Below are 27,127 nucleotides of genomic sequence, written 5' to 3'. Positions count from 1 at the left end.
ATAACATTCTTGTTCTGATATTGAACTCAAATTAATTACTGTAAATTACACATATTATAAAAAGCCATTTTAAAATGGAATTGGAATGGTATTACTTAAAATAGTAATATTATTTACTAACATCACCCATTATGTTATATTGAAATATTCAGATAAAAATGTAAATTGAGGAGGGTTTATGCATGGATTGTATTTATTAGTTCAATTTATTTATTTCATAAACAATAACAGCTTGGCATTCTCTGTAATGGGTATCCGAACAATCGCTGCCACAGACAATCGCTCTAACGCTAAGTTTGACAGGGCGGACGTAGGCTCTTATATAATTTTGACACCACGGCCATTGTTTCATACAATTAGATGCGAAATCTTAAAACATAGTATACGCCGATCAAAGGTTAACACCTATAATTAGCCTGTTCTGTTCTTTGTTCTGTTCGGTTAACACCTATAATTAGCCGAAAATTAAATTTACTTTGTGCGTATTATCATAAATACAAGTTGAACAATATTTCAACTTCTCAAACGGTTTATATAAACAATAATAACAATGTAACTTTCATTTTTTACTAGAATGTCCAGTTTTTAATAGCCTCAGACAACAATATATACATAGACAATGATTGATTTCTAAGTTTCTTATGTGTCAAGAATTTCCATGGCTACCAGTCAAATTGACACCAGTTACCATTGTTGTGTATTAGTCCATACAGAGTGTCATGGAGTTTATGGCTATTTGGCTGATGACATGTAACTTATCTGTTGATATATCACAGTTGATTATTTCAGACACAGCATGCTTTTAGATAAGAGATTAGCCTAACCCCAATTATATCAACAAACAATCATAAAATGTATTACTATCAGACGATTGGTTAGCTAATCAAGGGGTGCAGCTCAATGTCATATAAAAGTCCCACTCTTACCACTTGGGCCTACACGGTAATGTAACGACTCGCCCCCTTAACGACTCGCCCCATAACGACTCGCCCCACTTTTTATAACGACTCGCCCCACATGTATAACGACTCGCCCCACATATATAACGACTCGCCCTATCAAAATAAAATGTTATATTATATATGGTAATATAAATGAAATCAATTCATAATATGAATTCGGCATTGTTTGATAACCATCGTTCAGCGGTTTTTTGCCTTATATCTGACCTTAATGACGTCTATTGCAGGCATATTCTGAAAAGTAATAATTTTTATTTTATGATTTTTTTTTACATCTTTGTTCAGTGACAATATTATCATAAAGCAAGACTATTGGGTATCGGTACATTTGTCTCATGTCATACTTTCCTTTATATTTATAAAAAGAAGCAAAGGCTAAGATCATATCGACAATTAAAGATTCCCAGGTTAAATTACTCAAGAATTTAGGGATTAACCTTATAAAGAGACCGATGAATTAACAACATAATTGACAGGTACATTACCGCGGGCGGGTGATGACAATCAACAATACATGTGTCATAATCGCGAAAGCGTGAATACCTTGCTTCGTGGTAAAGATATTTTCATATATACGGGTATTGAAAGGTAAGAAAAATGAAAAAAGGTCTTTGCCGAAATTTATTTTTTGCAGAAATTTTACGGACACAATTCATCTGTAAGATAATTTTTTATTTATAATTTTAAAATTACCATTATAATCTTAAATCTACCTATTTATTACCTGTTGATCTGAATACACAACACACGTTTTAAAAATCTTTTTTCATACTATAAAATGCGTATCAGTCCTTTTGTGTTTTTCACACAAACTTAACTTTAAAATGCTAATCAAATGGCGTTTCTTTTAAATTTTGGTGTGAACAATTAGCGCGGAAAGTTTTCAATGGTTTCAAATAAACATTTAACGCTAATTAAATGGCGGTTCTTTTAATTTGTAGGTGTGAACAATTACCGCGGAAAATTTGCAATGGTTTCAAGTAAACAAGAAACCATTTGTGATAAACCAATTAATTCCACGATTTGTTTAATTACTTAAATGGTTATAACTTTAATTGAGTAATACGTGCCACTGCGGAGTTTAGTATTTAAAGATGTATACATGATTATAGTATACCATTATTTTAAATTGATAATTCGACTAACACCATGCCTGCGCTTTGCACTCTGTATTTGCAGCGCAGCTGCTGGACTTGTGTTCAGCCATGTACGGACCTGTGCAAATAGTTGTTGTTGTTTGTGTAAATAGTGTTAAATTCAATGTTGATAATATTAAGATATAATTATACTGTCTTTTTGTAAATTTTTCTTATTATATCAATGTATTGATATTATTATACACACTGCGTAACTTTCTTTTTTTTATAAGTTGTTGTTGTTGTTGTTGTATATAAGTACATAAGTATCTAATAAACCATCAACACAAAAAAAGTTTTTCTTATATATTTCTCTTTCTATTCATCTGTACTGTTTACATTTAACATAGATGCTAAAAATGTAACAATAAAAATGATGGGACGAGTCGTTATATATTATATACGCAAAAACATAGTTATGTTACTGTGGTAACGCATAATATTAATTGCAAGAGTTGATAAAATTCCAGGTGTAGAAATCTTGAACATATAATGCAGGATGCGATACAGTATTCCAGTTTCTGTTGAAAGTTCCTGAAAAAGGTGAAAGTTAAAGTAAAGCATTTTAACAAATTTCATCAAACTTCTAATTTAACAAATCTTAAGATATTTTTTCAATACCCCACCAGTTTTTACCGACTCAAAACACAATAAAATCGAAATTAAATAAAAATCCTACCATATAAGTAATGATGGGGTGAGTCGTTATCTATGTGGGGCGAGTCGTTATACATGTGGGGCGAGTCGTTATAAAAGTGGGGCGAGTCGTTATAAAAAGTGGGGCGAGTCGTTATGGGGCGAGTCGTTAAGGGGGCGAGTCGTTAGTAAACCAGCCTACACCATGCTATTATTTTGATTATCATGTGATTCTAACGGAAGTTGTATTTATCAATTAATTAATATAATTGTTCACAATATAACTCGTTTATTATAACTGGAAACAATGTTTTAAATTAAAATTCATGTCATTAGAAATACTAACATTCCTTCCCATTCAGAACCGGTGCAAGTAGCCGCTCTATTTTTTTTTATTTACCAGTGCTTTGTGTAACCAAGTCATATTCAACAAGCTTGTACTGTAGAGTAACAATCAAAAAGTTTATTTTTCCCCCGACACGTGCATGAAACACAGTTATGTATTTCTAATCCGTGTTCCCAAATCTGATAGTTATCTTGAGCATTGACAAAATAAACCTCGCTGTCCGAGTCAGAATCATAAAAAATCTGACAAACTGTCGCTAAATTCTGACTCATACATGCACGCTTGAACGGAAAACTCATCATAATCTCTATTGTATTCCATATTCCATCAATTTTTCTAACTAAAGTTTCGAGAGATAATACATCCGTTCGAGAGATAATTTATCCAAAGCTTTATAATGCCGGTTCGTTATTGAGTGCTTGTGACGTCACTCCCGGTTTGAATGAAAAAGGCGAGAATGTGTGAAAAATCGCGACTTTGTTCTATTCGTTCTCGCTTATAACACCGTATTTGAAATGAAGTGAGGTGTGAAATAGTTTAGATATGCACTTAATTCGATAAATAGTGGTGTTTTATGGGTTTTTAAAATCGCGGCACGTGAACTTTAAATGTTTCTTTGGTATTTTTAACACAATTTTATCGCAAATAGTTTGATATTTCTTTTAAATTAATTTCAAATCAAACACACAGTATCATTATCGTTACGGTCTATTAGTTGAAACAGTAATTGTACTGTATTCTGATTCAAGAGAACATCTGGACAAAACTGGATTAAGTGTTATGCATTATGAAAACACGCATAGCACGTCTACTGACCTATTGTGTAGACTGCTGTCTGCAGTGTTTAGACAAAAGGGATTAACATGTGTGATTGCAACTCTGCCGATTTGGTCCATAATTACCATTAATACATTGTTTTGAATGTCATTATTTTAATCAATGCATTCCTATTAATGCAATGGAAAAAAATAATAAATGAACTTTAATGCTTATTTGATAATAAACTCGTGAGTATTCCAAACAGACATGTCATTTAAAATATATGATAACAAAAGGATATAAGCAGCAAATCATGTAACTAAATGAAAGTAGTTTCTTTTCTTCATCAGAAATACGGTTATCATTCACAAATATTGGTAAAAAAACTAGTTTTTTTTAATAAGTATGCTCTTATAAGACGACCCCCCAACTTTATGCCTTAAAAACTCGGAAAAAAACCCGTATTACAATCGAAGAAATACAGTAGTTGAGATTGACCGTATTGTCATAAGAGAGGTTCAGTATCAATTTGAAGACAATCGGTGTAGAAATGAAGAAATTATAGTAAAATAACCTAAAAAAAAATGCGTAAAAATCTCTGACCCGGCCCAACCCTAACCCCCATAACTTTTGACCCAGGGGTCAGATCAAAATTCCAAATAGTGCAGAGGGCTCATATGCTCATAGCTACCATGTGTGTAAGTTTCAAGGTTTTAGTGCTAATAGTGTAGGAGGAGATAGTGGCCAGGACGGACAGACAGACGGCGGAGTTAATCACAATATCCCCACGCTTTTCAAAAAGCATGGAGATAATGATCAAACAAATTTTACGTAACAGCATTCTGATAAGTTACACGACAGGCTTTAAAACATCCACAATTCTCTTTTGGGTTATTTATAATTCTTCTTGTTGGCTTATATAATAGTTCTCAAAATGGCAGATGAAACGAACGCCAAGTTTGACTTTATAGACAATTCCAATGGAAAAAGTGTTGTTTGGGCATATTTTAGTCTTAAAGGGAAGACAGAAACGAATGAGATCGAGGTAGGGGTTGGATATTTTAAGCGGTGTAAGGATGATGTTAATTGTGTTTATAAAGCATTTTGTAAAAAAAGCTAGAATTGCCAATAGGATATAACTAGAACCTAAACATACAATACAAAGGTTATGTTCATGTAAATAATTTGGTTTTGTTGATTAGATGGCGAGTTATAATTCTGGTACAAGTTTGCAATATATTGCAATACGGGTTTTTGAACTGACAATATATTGCAATACTGTTTTTGGCATATTGTTGCAGCACTAATGGTAACAGCCAATTAAATTGCGTCTTACAAACTATCTGATACACTTAAAAAGAATCGGCCAATGACGTCAGATGCTGTATATTTCTTTCCAAAATGGCTACACCCAAGGCGGAACAAAACTGTTAAAATGTAGCAATTTATTCAAGGTTTTTCCCATCCAGAAAAGCCAAACATTAAAAAAATGCAAATACAATTAGGAGTACAGTCCGTCTAAATGTGAGAGTGCGTTTCAACTTTGATGGCTGGAAAATGGTTAACAAACGATGAGAACGGTATGTAGTGTAAATATTGTGTTTCACAAGGAATGCTAAATTCTTTTGTGACTTTTTGCTCCTTGGGTAAAATTGACAGCATTAAGAAATATGAACAGTCTGTTGGGCCTGTTAAGTGGAAACAATGTACAGAATGTGTAAAATATGTTATTTTATCAACTACATGTACCTGTCTGAACTCACATTGTAAATTGAAAACAAAATGTATACAGTAGACTCTGCCAATACCGGACTCTCCGAATACCGGTAATCTCCCAATTCCGAACGGTTGGGCCAGTCCTGTATTTTCCCATACTATTTCTTTGTTAAAAAATGTTGAATAAACCTAACTCTCTCAAAACCGGAAACCGAACGGATATCTCCTTGAATTTCGTGATTTTCAATGTAAAATACATTGAGTACACCGGACGGTCCAAATTCTCAAGATGCCCGAGGCGTGTAAATTACAATATTTAGTCAGCATGGCGCGTGCGGTGTCACACATTCCGCTCGGGCAATTATCAATAATCGGATTAAACATACCATAAAGGCCGTTGCCGCGCTATTGAAGTCCGATTAAATAATGTAAAACAAACTGTGAATGTCTATTATAGACGTGTGGTAACACCAAAAAGTAATTGACACGATCGTTTTATTAAGCTTATGATAAACAAAACAAGTCGGTATGGAATTTGTTTCCTTGTAATCGAATAAAAACACATTTTTGTAAGAATACTTTAAACATAAGCATTTCATGAGTACAGTTATCACATGGTACATGTAAATGTATATGGTTTGTTGTATTCTTATATGATTTTGTACACAATGCATACAATGTATATTTCAGCAATATGCCTACTCTTGGTAAACCGGAACTCTCTGAAAACAGGACGATCAGGCCGGTTCCTAGATTGTCAGGTTTAAAGAGAGTCTACTATACAAAGCATTAGAAAGGCTCTGGGCTCATCCATTTTTTGCTGGGCAACCTAATTTCCAGGTTTCTCAATAACTTTTGAGCCAACCAGAGCTACAGATAAGCTTTTTGGGGTAATACATGTAGGGTAATACCCTCCAAAATAAGAATGAATTGGAAAACGTGATTGGGTATCCAAAAGTATGATACCTGCTCATATAAAAAATATTGGGTATTTGTACCAAAACAAACAAGTGAATTGGATAATTGCAATAAAACATGAATTGAGCTTCTCAAAACCGTACGTAAATAAAGTCACTGTTATGTATTCAATTGCAGTATAGGTTATTCCATCTTTCTGCTACCAGATTCAACAATCTGAAGCCAAGGGAATTTCTCAACCCACTCATCAAATGTGTTTCTACTTGTTTTTGTTCCAATATGGGCCAGTACTTTTGTTTTGAAAACACAACACACCCCATCATAGGGGGCTGGAACGGTGTTTGGATAGTATAATATAGTGTATTTTGAACGAAAATGCCAAAAACCAAAAATAAATATAATAATAGTAACACAGGTTTCAACTCATTTTTTTTTTCTGACAGCCATCAGAGTCTGGTTGCATTGCCAAAAAATAATACATATCAAAAATGTCATTAACTATGCCCTTTGCAATTGTTTAAGATTTATTTACCACGACAAAGGAATCTATATGTTTTTTTTTGTATTTTTTGCGGAACTTTTCCTTTGCCTCGAGACGCCATTTTGTTTGACTCGCATGTGTTATCATCTAAACGATTGGTAAATACGTTACCAGATAAAACTAGCGCTTGTCGATTAAGAATCGAGTCAAAACGGCCAAAACGAAACGTTATTTTTCAGTACGCATAGAAGGCGGTTCTAATTGGGTATTGGTGATTTGTTTTGCGTACTGGTACGCACAGATTTTGAAAAAAAAATGCGTATCCACCTATTTTTGATTGCGTATTTATGCAAATACGCAGCTTATCTGTAGCTTTGGAGCCAACAGGCCAAAATGTGAAACCAACAGGCCTTCTAGGGGGGTTCGGGGGCATGCTCCCCCTGAAAATTTTAAAATTGAGCTCTTCATTTCCTGCATTCGGAGCCATTTTATGGCTATTTTAATGGTCAATCAGTCACTTAAATTTGAGCATTTTTTTGTTCATTTTATGAATTTTAGCCTTTTTAACTAACAAAAGATAAATGAAAAAAAAAGCTCTTTATTACTTTTGTACATTTTATTCTGATTAGCAAAAAACTTCGATTTTGATTTGGGAATGGGGCCGAAATTCGGCCATACAGGAATGGGCGGAAAAGGCCTGATCGTCCATCTACCATGCACATTGTGCGTGACACTTCTAGTTTGAAACATAACTGAATTAAAACAAACTTTCACAATAACAAAAACTTTGCACTAACACAAAAAACGCAAGCCATCAGGATCAAAAACTCATCATGTGATGAAAAGAACTTCAAAATATTTGACTGCTTTTTGGCCGGGGGCATTGTGTTTTATCAACGCGTGTCTTGTTTTGTTATTGATTTTCTAGTTAGAGGTTTACAAGGACTAAGGCTTTTGCGGCTTTTGGGCAAATTTTATACAATTAAAAGGTAGTAAAAACTGCAAGTGTATTGGCAAATTTTGTACACAGGTTTAAGCTAAAATTAAATGACAATGAATTCAGATATATATGAAACAGAAAATGAAGTCATGTAAAGGCATTTCCTGTCATAAGAATGTTTAACATGCTTTTGCTTTCAGTTGATGAATGGTGCAGTTCAAGCCTCAAATTATGCAACAGAGGCCACATTTGAAACTCAGGTAAGTTGTGACTGTTTTTAAGTTATCATTACGTATTTTTAGCTCGGCTGTTTTAGGAGGCTGTTTTCCCGAGGTATTGTCTTAGCCTCCTCGTCGTCTGCCGTCCGCCGTTGTGCTAAAACCTTAACATTGGCTCTAAAATTAAAGTGCTTCCACCTACAACCTTGAAACTTCAATTGTACAAGCACCTTGATTAGTTCTACACGCCACACCAATGTTTAGGTCACTAGGTCATGGTCACTGTGACCTCTAATATAAAACTTTAACTTTGCCTCTAACATCATAGTGCCTCTACCTACAACTTTAAAACTTCATATGTACATGCACCTTGATGACTTTTACACGCCACACCCATTTTTGGGTCAAAGGTCAAGGTCACTGTGACCTCTAATATAAAACTTCTGACAAGCTTTCATTTATTCAAAACTGCACCCACAGCCGAGCGTTGGCACCCGCTATGCGGTGCTCTTGTTTAAATTGAGGTATAACTTGAGCAACATTAAAATGCACTTACATGAACAAAAATAATTGGAAACGCGTCAGGTAAATTTAAGTTTTGAAATGTGCAATGTCAGTGATATCATCACAACAGTAATGAATCAACATTAACGTTTTCTGTAAGATGTTTATGGCATGTTTGTAAAATAAAAAATGTGTGTAACATGTATGTCCCCAGACAGCAGGGTATAAAGTTATCACTGTGTGTGCGTAAGTCCTCATTGGTAGGGCTTTGTTGAGTTGGAAGCAAACAAAAGTGCATGTACTTTAATATCCGATATATTTGAGGAGTGTAAATTGTCAGATATCATATGTTTTGATAAAGGATGCGTTAACATTTAAAGATGACTTGTAAATAGTGCAATGCACCCTGTTTTCGGGTCATTTTGAGTTGAAAACCTTGTTATATATATATATATATGTATATATATATATATATATATATATATATATATATATATATATATATATATATATATATATATATATTTGACCAATAGTGAATTTTTTTTCCAGAGAAGTTGATTTTTTGTTATAATTTGATGATTTTTCATTCGAAATGATGTTTTTACTAACTGATATCATAGCCACACGCCAACCACCTGTGGTAAAAAATAGCCTTTAAAAATATCTTTCCCTATCAGCTTTATTAAATTTTGTCAGCATTTAGCATGTAACATTACAATTTTTAGTGCTGAAGAACCAGTTTCAGTGCATTGCCATGTAGAAAAGATAGACATTTTGTAAAAAAGGCTAGAATTGCCAATAGGATATAACTAGAACTTAAACATACAATACAAAGGTTATGTTCATGTAATTAAGGTGGTTTGGGTGATTATCTGGTGAGTTTTAATTCTGGTACAAGTTAGCAAATTCTGGTACAAGTTAGCAATATATTGCAATATGTTGCAATACAGGTTTTTGAACTGACAATATATTGCAATACAGTTTTTGGCGTATTGTTGCAGCACTAGAGCTTGCATATGATTATTTCCTAGAGTTCTGTGCTTTTTCTTATGTGTATAATGCTGATATGAGTAACTTTTTAAGTTGAAAAACATCAATTATAAGTTTATTAGTTGGTGTCTCAAACAAATCTATCAAAATTCCCCAAGTTTGAATGTGCTGGGAGATGTATTCCCACCTTTTATTATAACTACTCCAACAAGATGTGACATAACGGTATATGCTTATTGTTTATTCTTATGATAGAAATTTAAGTACAGATAGATTTAATAATAGGGAAATATTTTAATAATATGTTTGAGTATGTAACGTAGCTGTATGTTGCGGGTATTTAGGAATAAACATAACAGATGTCCAGTGCCTTCCCCAGGAATTTTTTCAGGCGCCCCGGGGCCGAGCGGGGGGTGGGTTCGGGAGGGCCCTCCCGACGTTGATTTTTTTTAATTTAACGTGTCAATTCACGTTCTGTGGTGCGTTATAACTCAAAGAAAAACAGCGTCAAAAGACGTCATTTGGTGCGCTATGACTCTTCAAAAAAAATCCCCCAGTCATTTAAAAATAATTTTTTTTTTATTGTTTAATTGTTTTAAAACTTTTCCGCACAGATAGTAAAATCCCGACTCGAACGATTCCCCAATACATCCGTTTCATCTCGACTCTATTACTGTATACTTACTTTTTTCAAGTTTCTATTTATTACCCGATAATCCCGTTTACTCCGTTTTTATCAATCTCTTTCTGGTAAATATTTACGATAAAAGCTTTCAGTTATTTCTTTAACACAAACCTTGCCATTTTTTAAGTGACTATTTATAGATTTGATGAAATATTGCCTCTGAATATGCGTCAATCCCCTGACCTGTTGTGCGCTTGTTAAAACGCTCAATACACGCCATTTGTATGCAATAGACGCGACGTTGTACATGCTGCATAATCTTTGCGCTCTTTTTAATCGAGAAAAAGATTCGACACAAAATAAATTTGGAGCAAAAATATTTAACGTTGCGGTAACATTGACATTCGGAAGTGTGTTTCAGATTTAAAACGCGTTAACATCGACTTACGGGAATGGGTTTCGGATTACAAATTTAATTATTCCCATTTGAGATATCAACAAATATTAACCGTTACGTTATAAATTCAACGATAATTTGTTTAAACACTTTACGAGTCGAATAAATGTTTTGACGGAATTATGCATGAAATTCACGTTGTCCACGAGGATCACGGCCGGTTGCCATCATCAGTCTTCTAACTATCGATAATCGGACGAAACATTTACAAGTGTGCGTAATTAATTCAACGAAAATTTTTTAAAGCGCATAACGTGTCGAATAAATGTCAGAAAAACGGGGTGAATAAGTTCTATAAATGGACATTTTGAAATATACATGTACTGGAATTAAATAAATTGTTATCACATAATTGTAACCGGGAGTCATTTGCACAACTTACTCGCTATAATAATTAATTGTTTACCACTTGCAATTAAGTTCTCGTATTAATTATGAGTCATAGGTAACACTTGTTTACAGTAAAAAGGTGTGATGATGATGCCCGAAACCGTCTTTAATGTTCTGTACTGTACTAATTACCGGTTTTATATTACTCAAATGGTACAACTTCTTGCTAATTAAGCTGCAATAAACTCTTAACGGTACTTCATGCCCGACGTCAATCAAAAATAATGGTCGATAGTTAACCCCGCCCTCATAAGCATTCATGTCAGTTCGGATGGGACATGTAATGAAGTTTATAAAATTGATTATGGAAGTATGGTTTCATTTCTCCAATGTAGTTCAATTATCGGGAACATCTGTTGACATGGTATTAGTTCTTGATTAACAATTTGGCTCGTAGGTAAACATTACTTCAAACCAATACATAATTCAGATATGATAATTATATAAGGGTAATTCCAATTTCTCAAGATACATAACGATACAAGTTCTGATTGAATGTGTATCGAATGTGTATCGGGGTTTGCATAATCGATTATAGAAGTGTTTGGTTTCATATTACCAATGTGGGTTGTCCATAGAGAGCATCTGTTTGTATGATCAAGTATGTAAATGAAATGAGGTTTCCTGTTCCCAAAGTGATAATTGTATATTGCACTCTTCTACTGTGACATGTGGTAGGCGCATAAGCGATCCATCCAATCAACAAGGGTTAATCGAAGGGGTGTGTTTAGGAAATTGGGGGAAGAGAACAGTTAACCAACCAAGAATGGGATAGAACATATCCAAATTTTATGTTTATTTTCCTGAGAATAAAATGTTGTGTGGTTATTGTAAGAAATTCAGTCTGCGGTTAGATTTGAAAAGAGCTTTGAGATTTGTCACGTCTTCTTGACGAGGCGGACATGTTGGCCGCCGTGCTGTAAAATTGTACTTCACGAACATTAGAAGCTTTGTGTTAGAAATTATTTAACAGAAATGAATCGTGATGAAATCAGAAACGAACTTTGGTTGTTATTGTGTGTTCTCCACGAACGATGTGTAATTACGCTACAAAGAGACAATATTATTCTTAACATTAGCCATACAAGCTGCACAAGTTGACAGAGGGTTCCAGCACCACGGTGAAGATGCCAAGGGCAGAGGGGCTGCAGTTCTACAAGGAAATGGTCACCATCCGGAGAATGGAGACAGTCGCCGCTAACCTGTAGAAGTCTTAAGCAATCCGGGGATTTTGTCATCTGTACTCAGGACAGGTAAGTAGCTTGTAACTGTTGTCCCCTACCGGTTTTACCGTAGGGGACTTATGGTTTGCCCTCTGTGCATCTGTCTGTGAGTCTGTCTGTCTGTGAGTCTGTCTGTCACACTTTAAAAGTTCTTCATATTTTGTTCATGAAACTTGAAACATGGATAGATGGCAATATGGACATTATGCACGTCATTTCATTTTGTTCTTATGTCAAAAATTCTGGTTGCTATGCCAAAAAAATAATCTGACAATGGTGGAGCCGGTAGGGGACATATACAAATGTAGTGTAAATCTCAGGTGGTATAATTAATAGGATAATATTACCTTTGGGTGGGATTTGTTCATAAAATACAAACACAATCAGTTTTTTTGCAGTGGTAAGTTTTAAGTGATTGTAAACAAATTTTTGCATTTCTAACTCTGGAACGGATAGACTTAAAGCTGAAGAAATGTTTTTTCAAATTTAGTAGAAAAAAAGAGCTGTCACCATAGGATGACTTATGCCCCCTATAAACGCTTGATAGAAGTTATGAGCTTTTTTCAAAACCTAAACACAGATTTCGAAACCTAAACGCGTACCATAAGTTCAAGGTCAAGGTCACAGGGGTCAAAATGTGTGTGCGTATTGAAAGGCCTTGTCCGTATACACATGCATACCAAATATGAAGGTTATATCTCAAAGGATATAGAAGTTATGAGCATTTTTCAAATGCAGAAACGCAGATTTCGAAACTTAAACCTGGACCCTAACGTCAAGGTCACAGTGGTAAAATTTTTTGTGCGTATTGAAAGGCCTTGTCCATATACACATGCATACCAAATATGAAGGTTATATCTCAAGGGACATAGAAGTAATGAGCATTTTTCGAAACCTAAACGCAGATTTCGAAACCTAAACGCGGACCCTAACTTTAAGGTCAAGGTTACAGGGGTAAAAATTTTTGTGCGTATGGAAAGGCCTTGTCCATATACACATGCATACCAAATATGAAGGTTATATCTCAAGGGACATAGAAGATATGAGCATTTTTCGAAACCTAAACGCAAATTTCGAAACCTAAACACGGACCCTAAGTTCAAGGTTAAGGTCACAGGGGTAAATTTTTTGTGCGTATGGAAAGTACTTGTCCATATACACATGCATACCAAATATGAAGGTTATATCTCAAGGGACATAGAAGTTATGAGCATTTTTCGAAACTTAAACGCAGGTTTCGAAACCTAAACGCGGACCCTAAATTCAAGGTCAAGGTCACAGGGGTAAAATTTTGTGTGGGTATGGAAAGGCCTTGTTCTTATACACATGCATACCAAATATGAAGGTTATATCTCAAGGGACATAGAAGTTATGAGCATTTTTCGAAACCTAAATGCAAAGTGTGACGGAAAGACAGACAGATGGACAGACAGACAGTCCGATCACTATATGCCGCCTTTTTTTGAAAAGGGGGCATAAAAAGCATATGTTATTTTATTTTATGCAGGTGTTTGTTTTCTAAAGTAGATAATTTAGATTGTGTATTCTGTAGGTCATGTGTCTGGTTGTGCCAGGAGAAAAAAGGGGGCTCCATGCATATGTATGCTCCAAACTTCTATGGTGGCAATGGTATTGTTCGGGCTCAGGTAATGTTATAGCAGTTAAATATATATATATAATTTATGGAACTCAAGAAATTTGATGAACCATTATCCGAAGATAAATTCTTGCTTCCCTCTGGTAGAATTTAAAATAGATAAGATCAAAACACCAAACATAAACAATCATTAAAGCTTGGACAATGCCTATGATTGGCAAAGACAAAGCAATTGTTGGTTTAAATCAGTTAAACTGGTTTGCTAACCTCACACCTAACCCAGAATTAATCATAAAGCATAAATGTTTCATCTCGCATCTCAAGAAGAAGTCATCATTAGTTGTTTAACACAACTTCTTTGTTGTTAATTGTAACATACTACATTATTGTATATTATAGTATACATATTTTTATAAGTCGTTAACTTAAAGTACATTTGGTCCAAAATGTGTGGAGGTAACCATACTGTTAGTTGAAATGTAATGCAGAAAATTGAAATTGCTTAGCAGAATTTGAGCTCATGCAATTGAGTAATTGTTATGTTTTTGGGAGACATTTCAGGAGGATAAAACAAATGTTTTTATTATTTCTACATATTCATTCTACCTCTGCATACTCAAAAATTTGCATTTTTTCAACAAGAGTCCACTATAACTTCATCTTTTTGGATATCTTGAGAATAGCGTAAATTACCATAAATATGTATGAGTCACCCTCTGGAAAACGGGGCTTACATGTGAAAAAAGTCTTGTCCCAGATTAGCTTGTTTCTGCACTGGCTTATAAGGGACGACTCTTTCTATCTGATATGCATTCAGGACTAAGGCAAGACTTCATTTAAACGAAAAATACCATAAAGGCGAAAAGAGTTGTCCCTGATGATGCTGTGCACGCAAAGCTAGGTCAACATTTTATACACATGCATTTAACCTGTTTTACCAGAGCAAAGCTCATGTATATGCAAGCCTTGTATAGTCTCATTAACTTCCAAAGTCTGAATATTACCAACAGGTACCTCTCGGTGCAGGAATAGCACTATCCTTCCAATACACGAAGAAACCCAACGTGTGTCTCACACTGTATGGAGATGGAGGGGCTAATCAGGGACAGGTTTTTGAAGCTTACAACATCGCCAAGCTATGGAAGCTGCCTGTTAGCTTCATCTGCGAGAATAATGGCTACGGTATGGGAACCAGTGTCAACCGGTCCTCTGCCTCCACTGACTATTACACCAGGGGAGACTACATTCCAGGAATCTGGGTATAAGCTGTGTTTGTTTTTTAATTTTTATGCCCCCCTTTGAAGAAGAGGGGGTATATTGTTTTGCACATGTCGGTCAGTCTGTCGGTCGGTCCGTCCACCAGATGGTTTCCGGATGATAACTCAAGAACGCTTAGGCCTAGGATCATGAAACTTAATAGGTACATTGATCATGACTGGCAGATGACCCCTATTGATTTTCAGGTCACTAGGTCAAAGGTCAAGGTCACAGTGACCAGAAATAGTAAAATAGTTTCCGGATGATAACTCAAGAATGCCTAGGCTTAGGATCTTGAAACTTCATAGGTACATTGATCATGACTGGCAGATGACCCCTATTGATTTTCAGGTCACTAGGTCAAAGGTCAAGGTCACAGTGACTCAAAATAGTAAAATGGTTTCCGGATGATAACTCAAGAATGCTTACGCCTAGGATCATGAAGCTTCATAGGTACATTGATGATGACTGGCAAATGACCCCTATTGATTTTCAGGTCACTAGGTCAAAGGTCAAGGTCACAGTGACTTGAAACAGTAAAATGGTTTCAGGATGATTACTCAAGAATACTTATGCCTAGAATCATGATCATGACTGGCAGATGACCCCTATTGATTTTCAGGTCACTAGGTCAAAGTTCAAGGTCACAGTGACTCGAAACAGTAAAATGGTTTCAGGATGATAACTCAAGAATTCTTACGCCTAGGATCATGAAACTTCATAGGTACATTGATCATGACTGGCAGATGACCTTTATTGATTTTCAGGTCAGTAGGTCAAAAAAAGTATTCACACAATGGCTGCCACTACAACTGACAGCCCATATGGGGGCATGCATGTTTTACAAACAGCCCTTGTTGTTAATTTATTTTTGTATGGATGTTCTAATATTTAATTGATTGTCCTATTTTGCCCTATACTTGTTTGAATAAGAATTCAAATGTGTTACCAAATAAGGCCTTTTTCACCACATGCGGGATCGAGCATATGTAGTGTTAGTAATAAAAGACAAAGCTTAAAATCTGTTGAACAAGTCACTTTTGCTGGTTTGAATTACCGGTACTCAAGGTCAAGATTAGATCACGGTCAAGGTAATCATGACAGGATGACACGGGTGGATTGGAGATAATGAGAAGGGGCTCTCTCAGTATCAATGTTGTGTCAAACAGTGTAGGTGGTAGACCAAATAGTAAAATCTATTTAAGTAAGAAAGTACAAGTTATTTTAAGGTAATAGTGAAGTTTCATGATAAGAGTTGAATGAAAATAGCCATAAGCAACAATGGTGTAAGAAAACCATCAAGGAGATATAGAATTGATGTCTGTAACTGTTCTACATGAGACTGTAAAATCTATTTAACTTGTCACAGACAGAAAGACCAAAGGAAGGACAACAACTATATGCCCCTTGTTAGGAGCATAAGAAGTCGTGCAAATAAGATCTGTTTTTAGCTGGACTTTTTGATCAAAATGCAAGCTATTTCACTTGCTCCTGGGTCAACTTCTGAGCAAAGTTTAAGTTTTAAAGTCTCTATAACGCTCAAAATCAACGAAAATTTCGTAAAGTATTTCTTTAAATAAAGTTAACACCTTAACAAGCAGTGTTCCTTATAGCAATAGCCAAAATTTCAACGCTAGATGTGGTATGATTACATAGATTTTTGTAGATACAAAATGCTCGTTTTTATTTATTTGTGGCAACAATCAATTCCCGCGAATATATCTATTCATACGAAACACAAACACCATTTTAGTGTTCATGTGTCGTATGAATAGATATGCAAAACAATAATAAAAACGAGCATTTTGTATCTACAAACATCTATTTTACCAGATCACATCAGGCGTTGAAATTTCGGCAATTGCCATAAGGAACACTGATTTTTAATTGGTTTAGTTTATTTTACGAACAATTTTACGAAATTTTCGTTGAGTTTGAGTAGAAATGTTACATAAAGTAAGCTAATGATTTGAAATGGATTAAGCTTAAACTTGAAATATGTATTGCCCATATTCAAATGACCCCATAGTGTGAAATTTGTCAAATTAGGGGCCATGTTACACTCAGAAATTTACAAATGATCTATATAGGAATTTTACATTTTGTTAATGTAATTTTCTCAGGAATGTCTTGTGAATCTTTTCAAAAGAAATGCTGGTATTGATTAATGTAATTTGTCTTATCTTTCTCAAATTTCCAATTGATGGTTTGACTTGAATGTTTGGAAGGAGTTTGGAAAAGTTTCAAAAAAATTATGGACATTATAATTATAATATGCATCTTCTTTTTATACGCCCGTACAAAACTGGACGAATTATAAGATCACCCTTGGCGGGCGGGCAGGCAGCGTCCACAGCAGTATGTGTCCGCTCTCTAATTATACCCCCACAAACGAAGTTTAGGGGGGTATATAGGAGTGAGCTTGTCTGTCGGTCGGTCCGTATTAAGTGTCCGCTCTCTATTTCAAGTAGTTTTCATCCGATCTTCACCAAACTTGGTCAGAAGTTGTATCTACATGATGTCTAGGCCAAGTTAAAACATGGGCCTTGTCGGGTCAAAAACTAGGTCACGGGGTCACTAAGTGCGTTTAAAACATTCAGCACCTTGTCTGCTCTTTATTTCAAGTTGTTTTCATCCGATCTTCACCAAACTTGGTCAGAAGTTGTATCTAGATGATCTTAAGGCCAAGTTTGAACATGGGCCTTGCCGGGTCAAAAACTAGGTCACGGGGTCACTTAGTGCGTTTTTAATATTCAGCATGTTGTCCGCTCTCTAATTCAAGTAGTTTTCATCCGATCTTCACCAAACTTGGGCAGAAGATGTATCCAGATGATGTCTAGGCCAAGTTCGAACATGGGCCTTGCCGGGTCAAAAACTAGGTCACGGGGTCACTTAGTACGTTTTACACATTGAGCATGGTGTCCACTCTCTATTTCAAGTAGTTTCAATCCGATCTTCACCACACTTGGTCAGAAGTTGTAACTAGATGGTATGAAGGTCAAGTTCATACATGGGCCATGCCGGGTCAAAAACTAGGTCACGGGGTCACTTAGTGTGTTTTAAACCTCACCATGTTGTCCGCTCTCTAATTCAAATAGTTTTTATCCAATCATCACCAAAATTGGTCAGAAGTTGTATCTTGATAATGTCTAGAGCAAGTTTGAATAGGTCATGCCGGGTCAAAAACAAGGTCACGGGGTCACTTAGGGCGTTTTAAACATCACAATGTTGTCCGCTCTCTAATTCAAGTAGTTTTCATCCGATCTTCACCAAACTTGGTCAGAAGTTGTATCTAGATGATCACAAGGCCAAGTTCGAACATGGGCCTTGCCTGGTCAAAAACAAGGTCACGGGGTCACTTAGTACGTTTTTAGCCGGATTTTTTTCGAAAAAATCTCGGCTTATAGATTGATGTTGTCGGGCGGGCGGGGGGGGGCGGGCGGGCGGGGTGGCGGCGTGCTCGAAAATGTTAAAGTTCTTATTTCATGGTATAACTTTGGTATGCTTGGACCTAGAGTCTTCAAACTTGACATGAAGGTTGGCCAGGATTAACAGATGACCACTGGTCATTTCAAGGTCATTCATTTGAAGGTCAAGGTCACTGTGACCTTCAATATAAAAATGTTAAAGTTGTTATAACTTTGGTATGCTTGGACCTAGAGTCTTGAAACTTGACATGAAGGTTGGCCATAACTAGTTAGTAACCACTGGTCATTTCAAGGTCATTCATTTGAAGGTCAAGGTCACTGTGACCTTGAATGTAAAAATGTTAAAGTTCTTATTTCATGGTATAACTTTGGTATGCTTGGACCTAGAGTCTTCAAACTTGACATGAAGGTTGGCCAGGATTAACAGATGACCACTGGTCATTTCAAGGTCATTCATTTGAAGGTGAAGGCCACTGTGACCTTCAATATAAAAATGTTAAAGTTGTTATAACTTTGGTATGCTTGGACCTAGAGTCTTGAAACTTGACATGAAGGTTGGCCAGAACTAGTAAATAACCACTGGACATTTCAAGGTCATTCATTTGAAGGTCAAGGTCACTGTGACCTTGAATGCAAAAATGTTAAAGTTGTTATAACTTTGGTATGCTTGGACCTAGAGTCTTGAAACTTGACATGAAGGTTGGCCAGAACTAGTAAGTAACCACTGGACATTTCAAGGTCATTCATTTGAAGGTCAAGGTCACTGTGACCTTGAATGTAAAAATGTTAAAGTTCTTATTTCATGTTATAACTTTGGTATGCTTGTACCTAGAGTCTTCAAACTTGAAATAAAGATTGGCCAGTACTAGAAGATGACCACTGGTCATTTCAATGTCATTCATTTGAAGGTCAAGGTCACTGTGACCTTAAATGTTAAAATGTTAAAATTGTTATAACTTTGGTATGCTTGGACATAGAGTCTTCAAACTTGACATGAAGGTTTGCAAGCACACTTAGATGACCACTGGTCATTTCAAGGTCATTCATTCTAAGGTCAAGGTCACTGTGACCTTGAATGTAAAAATGTTAAAGTTCTTATAACTTTGGTAGGTAAAAATGTTAAAGTTCTTATTCCATGTTATAACTTTGGTATGCTTGTACCTAGAGTCTTCAAACTTGACATAAAAAAATTGAGATCAAACTTTCCTAATTGTCAATTCAAGTTCATATTTGTGACCTTAAATGTTATTGTTGTTCATGTATATGCATGCATTCAAAACATAACACAAGGTTTGCTCATGCCTTGAAAAGTACTTACATTTCATTTTGACCTTTGAACAATATTTCAGTAATTTAAGTATTGCATTGACAAAAACACGAAAGGTACTTTCCTGTCATTTAAATCAAAAATCCGGCTTCAATGCGGTCATCTCCGACCGCGGAACTCTTGTACACATTGAGCATGGTGTCCGCTCTCTATTTCAAGTAGTTTACATCCGATCTTTACCACACTTGGTCAGAAGTTGTAACTAGATGATGTGTAGGTCAAGTTCGAACATGGGCCATGTCGGGTCAAAACTTAGGTCACGGGGTCACTTAGTGTGTTTTAAACCTCACCATGTTGTCTGTTCTAAATTGAGCATGGTGTCCGCTTTTTTGTGTGAAGATGACATGCAAAATATTATGTGTCAATGCGGCATGTGGGGGTATTCGTCACGTCTGTGACAAAGCTCTAGTTCAAATAGTTTTCATCTGATCTTCACCAAACTTGGTCAGAAATTGTATTTAGACAATATCTAGGTCAAGTTCAAATATGGGTCATGCAAGGTCAAAATTTAGGTCACAGGTCAAGGATTAAGCATGGTGTCTGCTCTTTAATTGAAGTAGTTTTCGTCTGATCTTACTAAATGTTGTCAGAAGGTGTGTCTAAATGATATCTATGTCAAGTTCAAATATGGGTCATGCCGGGTCAAAAACAAGGTCACCAGGTCACTTAGTGCATTTCAAGCATTTAGCATGGTGTCCACTCTTTAATTGAAGTAGTTTTCATCCGATCTTCACCAAATTAGGTCAGAAGTTGTGTCTAAATGATATCTAGATCAAGTTCAAATATGGGTCATGCCGGGTTAAAAACTAGGTCACAAAGTCACTTGATGTATTTCAAGCATTTAGCATGGTGTTGGCTCTCTAATTAAAGTAGTTTTCATCCAATCTTCACCAAATTTGGTCAGAAGTTGTGTCTCAAATATATCATTTTGCCACACAAATGGTTCAGTTATCAAGTTGTCCAAAACCTTTAAATGGGAGTATCTTGTGACAGTTTGGCACTCTTGTTTTATAATATTATAATAAATATTTAGTTTTTAGCAATAATTCTTCAAATTCAATCAATCAATCAGTAATATTTATTTTCAAAATAAGTCAAAATATCTCTATATTTCACAATTTTTCCGTTATAAGTCATATTCCCACAATTTTAAAAGGCACTGCCACTAAATACCCCATTAGATAACACAATATCTCCTTGCCATGGCCAGGTCGACGGTATGGATGTCCTGGCAGTGAAGGAGTGCACAAGGTTCGCCAAGGAGTACGCCCTCCAGCATGGACCAGTGGTTATTGACTGCTCCACGTATCGCTACCATGGACACAGCATGAGTGACCCTGGCACAAGGTTTGCTTCTTCTTGTTGGATTGTATTTTAGCGTTCTGGATCTATTTGACTTTGGTACCAAGTTGCAGTACTTTTCATGGTCAGATTTGTGAACAAATTCAAATTTGCTCTATTCATAATTAACAAATACACAAAACCTTTAAAAAAACGATTTAGGGCACCTGCAGGAAAATATTTGGCTTTTGCCACCATGTTTGCTTTTTTTTTTAAAAACAAACTTTGCTTTCTTATTTTGAATTGAAACTTGACCTTTTGCAAACAAATTATTGCAAATTTTAACTAGTCAGAAGAAAAAAATCAATATTGTTAATTAAGATTTCAATTGAGTGTGTTGGTGATTAACTAAGCAGAAAGCTGATGCTGGTACATCAGAGATGAGATTTAAGTTTTACACCTGCTCTCCTCTGCAGCAATAGACTAATTAATGATCTGATTACAAACAATGCTCTTGAGGGGAGTTTGCATTGGTTTTATTTGCTTCAGTAGTAGGCTGACATAATTTGGCTGCTTAATAAAGGTGCTTTTGTCCATTAAGTAAAAAGTACCATAAAAAGGTTGACTTGTAGAGACTCACCAATTTTGAAAAACTTTTGCCATTTTTGTGACTTTGAAGCAATTCATGACTATTGAACCTTGCTATAGATCTATTTAATACAACTAGCTATTGATTTGTCAATTGCTTCATTTAACAAACTGCTGATTTGTTTCATACCATTAGCTATCGATTCATTTTATACCAATAGCTATTGATCTATTTATACCACTTGCTATCAATCTATTTCATACCACTAGCTATCGATCTATGTCATACCACAAGCTAACGATCTATTTCATTCCACTAGCTTACGATCTATTTTTTACCACTAGTTATCGATCTATTTCATTCCACTAGCTATGGATCTGTTTCATACCACTAGCTATGGATCTATTTCATACCACTAGCTATCGATCTATTTCATACCCCTAGCTATCGATCTATGGCATACCACTAGCTAACAATCTATTTCATACCACTAGCTATCGATCTATTTCATTCCTCTAGCTATGGATCTGTTTCATACCACTAGCTATGGATCTATGTCATACCACTAGCTATTGATCTATGTCATACCACTAGCTATCGATCTATGGCATACCACTAGCTAACAATCTATTTCATACCACTAGCTATCGATCTATTTCATACCACTAGCTATCGATCGATTTCATACCACTAGCTATCGATCTGTTCCATACTAATAGCTTTTTATCTATTTCATACCACAAGCTATGGATATATTTCATACCACTAGCTATGGATCTATTTTATACCACTAGTTATCAACCTTTTTTATACCACTAGCTATCGATCTATTTCATACCACTAGCTATCGATCTATTTCATACCACAAGCTTTTTATCTATTTCATACCACAAGGCAAGCTATTGATCTATTTATACCACTAGCTATTGATCTATTTCATACCACTAGAGCTACTAGAGCTATTGATCTATTTCATACAAATAGCTATTGATCTATTTCATACCACTAGCTATGGATCTATTTTATACCACTAGCTTTTGATCTATTTCATACCACTAGCTATCGATCTATGTCATACCACTAGAGCTATCGATCTTTTTCATACAAATAGCTATTGATCTATTTCATACCATTAGCTATGGATCTATTTTATACCACTAGCTATTGATCTTTTTCATACCACTAGCTATCAATCCAGAGATGAAATTAAGAGTGTACGAGAGAATCGTGACCCAATTACCAACCTCAAAAACAGGCTCCTCACAAAAGAACTTGCCACAGAAGACAAGCTTAAGATAATACATGTATTACATTGTAAATATAGATGTTTTCTTGCCTTTTTAAGTTTGAAAAAAAATATTTTTTTAAACGCTTGCATGGATCTCTGTATTGAGAAAATAGTTCATTGTGTCACTGAGTATTAACCAAAAACATGCACATTTCCTTTTTATTTCATGCTTTTGATTATTTTTTTTATTTTTGAATAAACTTAATAATAAAGACGTTTATTGCCTATCCTGGTTTATCATTTGCTTGTTGTTTCATATAAAGAAATCAACATTCTAGGGCTATTTTGGAATCCAAAGAATATGCTGTTAATGAGTCCCCTACCGGTTTCACCGGAGGGGACTTATGGTTTTGTATCCGTCCGTCAGTCAGTCCGTCACACTTTTCTGGATCCTGCGATAACTTTAAAAGTTCTTAATATTTTTTCATGAAACTTGAAATATGGATAGATGGCAAAATGGACATTATGCACGTCATTTTATTTTGTTCCTACGTCAAAAATTGTTGTTGCTATGGCAACAAATAGACTAGAAATAGAGCTGAAAATGTTTTTTTTTCTGGATCCTGCGATAACTTTAAAAGTTCTCAATATTTTTTCATGAAACTTTGAACATGGAAAGATGGCAATATGGACATTATGCACGTCATTTCAATTTTTCCTACGTCAAAAATTGTGGTTGCTATGGCAACAAATAGACAAGAAATAGTGCTGATTTTTTTCTGGATCCTGCGATAACTTTAAAAGTTCTTAATATTTGTTCTTGAAACTTGGAACATGGATAGATGGCAAAATGGACATTATGCACGTCATTTCATTTTGTTTCTACGTAAAAAATTGTGGTTGCTATGGCAACAAATAGACAAGAAATAGAGCTGAAAATTTTGTTTTTTTCAGGATCCTGCGATAACTTGAAAAGTTCTTAATATTTTTTCATGAAACTTGGAATATGGATAGATGGCAATAAGGACATTATGCACGGCATTTCATTTTGTTCCTACGTCAACAATTGTGGTTGCTATGGAAACAAATAATAAAAATATTCTGACAATGGTGAAATTTCTGACAATGGTGGAGCCGGTAGGGGACTTTTATTGCTTGGCAATAGTCTTGTTTAAAATGTAATTTATTGGGGCAGCTTTTAGCCCTACAAAAGCATTACGGTTATGACTGTCTTAGTTTGAGTTTTCTGGACCTTAGCAGAAACAAATCATCAATAAACATATATGTGTTACCACAGAGGCTTAGATTATATTAACAGCAGCGTCAGAAGCGTGACGTATTTCTCATAAATAATCATTTTGTTATTAATTAGCGTAGCTTAATTATTTAAGCGAGGAAATCCTGCTCTTAGCAATTCAGCAACAGAAAAAAAGAACAGTGAGTGCGCAAAAAAGAATGTGTATTGTGGGCAATAAAGCGTATGCATTCCAGATCTCATTTAAAACACTGTTTGTTCCCACTCAAGGTGTAATACATTTTTGTATGATACATAGTGTTAGTGATTCAGCAAGAAAAAAAGAAGAAAAGAGAGCGGGCAAAAATGAAAGTGTATTCAGGGTAATACATAACTTAATTGAACTGCGTCAAGGGAAGAATGGGGTTTTTGCCTGGTTTTTTAAGTTGCCTGTTATCTATCATTGTAGCGCTCAAAATGCAAATGAACACAACTAAAATTAATCTGATCCTGACATGAAATCATCCGTAAAATGAAACAAGATGATATTGTGAAACGATTTTGAGATGCTTAAAAGTTGCAGAATGTTTGTATATTAATGTTTTTACAACATTGTTACTTGTTTTAGGGTCTTCTTATTGTGATTAACAGTTTTGAAATGGCAATTTTTGATATTGGAAGTTTTTATAGCATAATAGTATTGGGCAGTGTTTCTGGGTCTTAAGTAATTGTTCTTCACCATGCCTTGCAGTGTTTTATGCTTTGTTAATACAAAAAAATGCTCTATCTGCCAGAGTTTGCGAGTTCTCTTGATAGAGTTTGTGGCTGCATAGTGGAAGCAGTGTCAGCCTTGAAATAATTAAGTCCTTGGTCCAATCCTCTCTCCAGGAGCGTTCTCAAGATCTTCATTTAAAACACCAAGGAGTGGTTCTTCCCTTGAAATGGCCTCGAGAGTGTTTCAATAAAACTAAGGCTTTTATCCAATGGAGTCAAAATAAATAAGTATAAACTAAATACAGCACACATGCTTCCTCGCTCTTTTTATTTTAGAATATTGAACAAGATATTAGGAAGAATGTTGATGAAGCAGCTGCCAAGGCCTAAGCAGACCCTGAACTGCCTCTCGAAGAGCTGTACAATGCCATCATCAAGGACCCACCAGCTGACATGAGGGTGCGAGGTTGTGACTTGTCCATCCAGGCAAAAACAACTGCGTAGAATACTCATGCAAAATACTAATGTGGTGATTGTTATTTGCACTGGCTTAGTTCTGTTGAACATACATGTAGTGATATTGGGATAATTTGGGCTGCAAACGAAAACGCCTTAAACTCAAGTTGTAGTTTAGTAAAATATTTTATTTTCTGATATAATTTTATAGTCTATTGGTTTCTGTTGATAACAATATAAGCTTATTGATTTATGAATTTATTTGAAAAAAAAAATAGAAGTTAGTTTAGTTTACAATGTTGTATTTAATAAGCAATTAGAGCTTTAATGAATATTGTTCAATTAATAAATGTATTTCTGATTTCTCTATTTAATATCATAAATTGAGCATTTGAGTGGAAAGTTAACATGTTACAGATGGTATTGAATTTGTTTTATAAGCTTGCTTGAAGAAATTAACAACAATACTCCTCTTTCTTTTGTATTTAAGTGCAAGAAAACATTTTGTGCCCTAGCATTGGGTTTTGAAAGTACTTAACAAACTATAAGGAGTAAGGCAATGAAATGAAATTGACTTTTGAAACAATACATCATATTACAATTTGTAGTTTGACTGCACAGGTAATACTCCGTAATAGCACATACATCATTTCTGTAATATCTACAATGTTTTATTAGGTATAGTAATACATGTATTAGGAGTTTATGCACATTTTGTAAGTGAATGCTTACTGTAAATAAAATGGAATTGACTAGATGAAAGTATGTTCATTCGAATGTCAACATGTGTATTATGATTGCTTCTTGTTAATAAACTAGTGAGAAGTAATTTGAATCACACTGGTATTTGTATTTCTTTTGATAGTGTGTACGTGCAAACAATTCAAACAATATTAATTGTGGTATTTTATTACCCCTCATTAGCAATTTGGGATTCTGACAGCTGATTTGGATACATTTTAGTCTGTTATTTGTGTTATAAATGAAATTGTTAATCGTTTTCGAAATCATCTTGTTTTGTATGCTGTTGGTGTGTTATATATCATATTTAAACCTGACATGTTTTTTAGAAGCAACAAGATAAGATGCACCTTTTTATGTTTCATCTCCTTTTTATGTTGTTATTTGGTGATACAATACATAATGTGCATTCGATTGGATGTCACTATACAAGGGCTGAATACATTATTAGAATCTCTTGATGTTTGTTTTATTTATTCTATAAATAATATTTATCCCTTATTACCAGTCTCTATATAATTTGATGATATAAAAACAAGATTTGGAACACATCAGTTTGTTTTCAGTGGGATTAAATGAAGTCTCACCATTGCCATGGATGATATAACTTGTTTCACCAAAACTATTTTTTATGCTTTTGCATAATCAATAAATTGAAATACAGACAATAAGCATAATGAGAGATAAATGACTATATCTTACTGTTATGTTCCTGTATGGCTATTTGGCGTGCACAATTGTCAAAAAGTGGAACACTTATCGCCCCAATGCTGTGCTTGGACCTTGACCCGAGCTTTAATAATGTTTAGCTCATTTGAGCACAAAGTGCTTTTTTACCACAAAGTGTTTAAATTAAGCTTTTGTGCGCAGTCTGTGTCCTGCATCGTGCTTCATTAATTGTAAGTGTGTTACCACTCTAAAGGTTAAAGTTGTGGCTCAATCTGAATTTAACTAGGTCAATAACTTCAGCA

At 35.1% G+C, this 27,127-nt stretch overlaps 1 pseudogene; it reads left to right on the top strand.

The window, feature by feature from the left end:
• Positions 1–4,773: 4,773 nt before the first annotated feature.
• LOC127849344 (pyruvate dehydrogenase E1 component subunit alpha, mitochondrial-like) lies at positions 4,774–25,463 on the top strand (annotated as a pseudogene).
• Positions 25,464–27,127: the final 1,664 nt, after the last annotated feature.

Source organism: Dreissena polymorpha, chromosome 1, assembly GCF_020536995.1.
Source record: "Dreissena polymorpha isolate Duluth1 chromosome 1, UMN_Dpol_1.0, whole genome shotgun sequence".
Classification (NCBI taxonomy): domain Eukaryota; kingdom Metazoa; phylum Mollusca; class Bivalvia; order Myida; family Dreissenidae; genus Dreissena; species Dreissena polymorpha.
The sequence above is the reverse complement of the archived record's forward strand: the minus strand, read 5'-3'. Positions and strand labels throughout refer to the sequence as shown.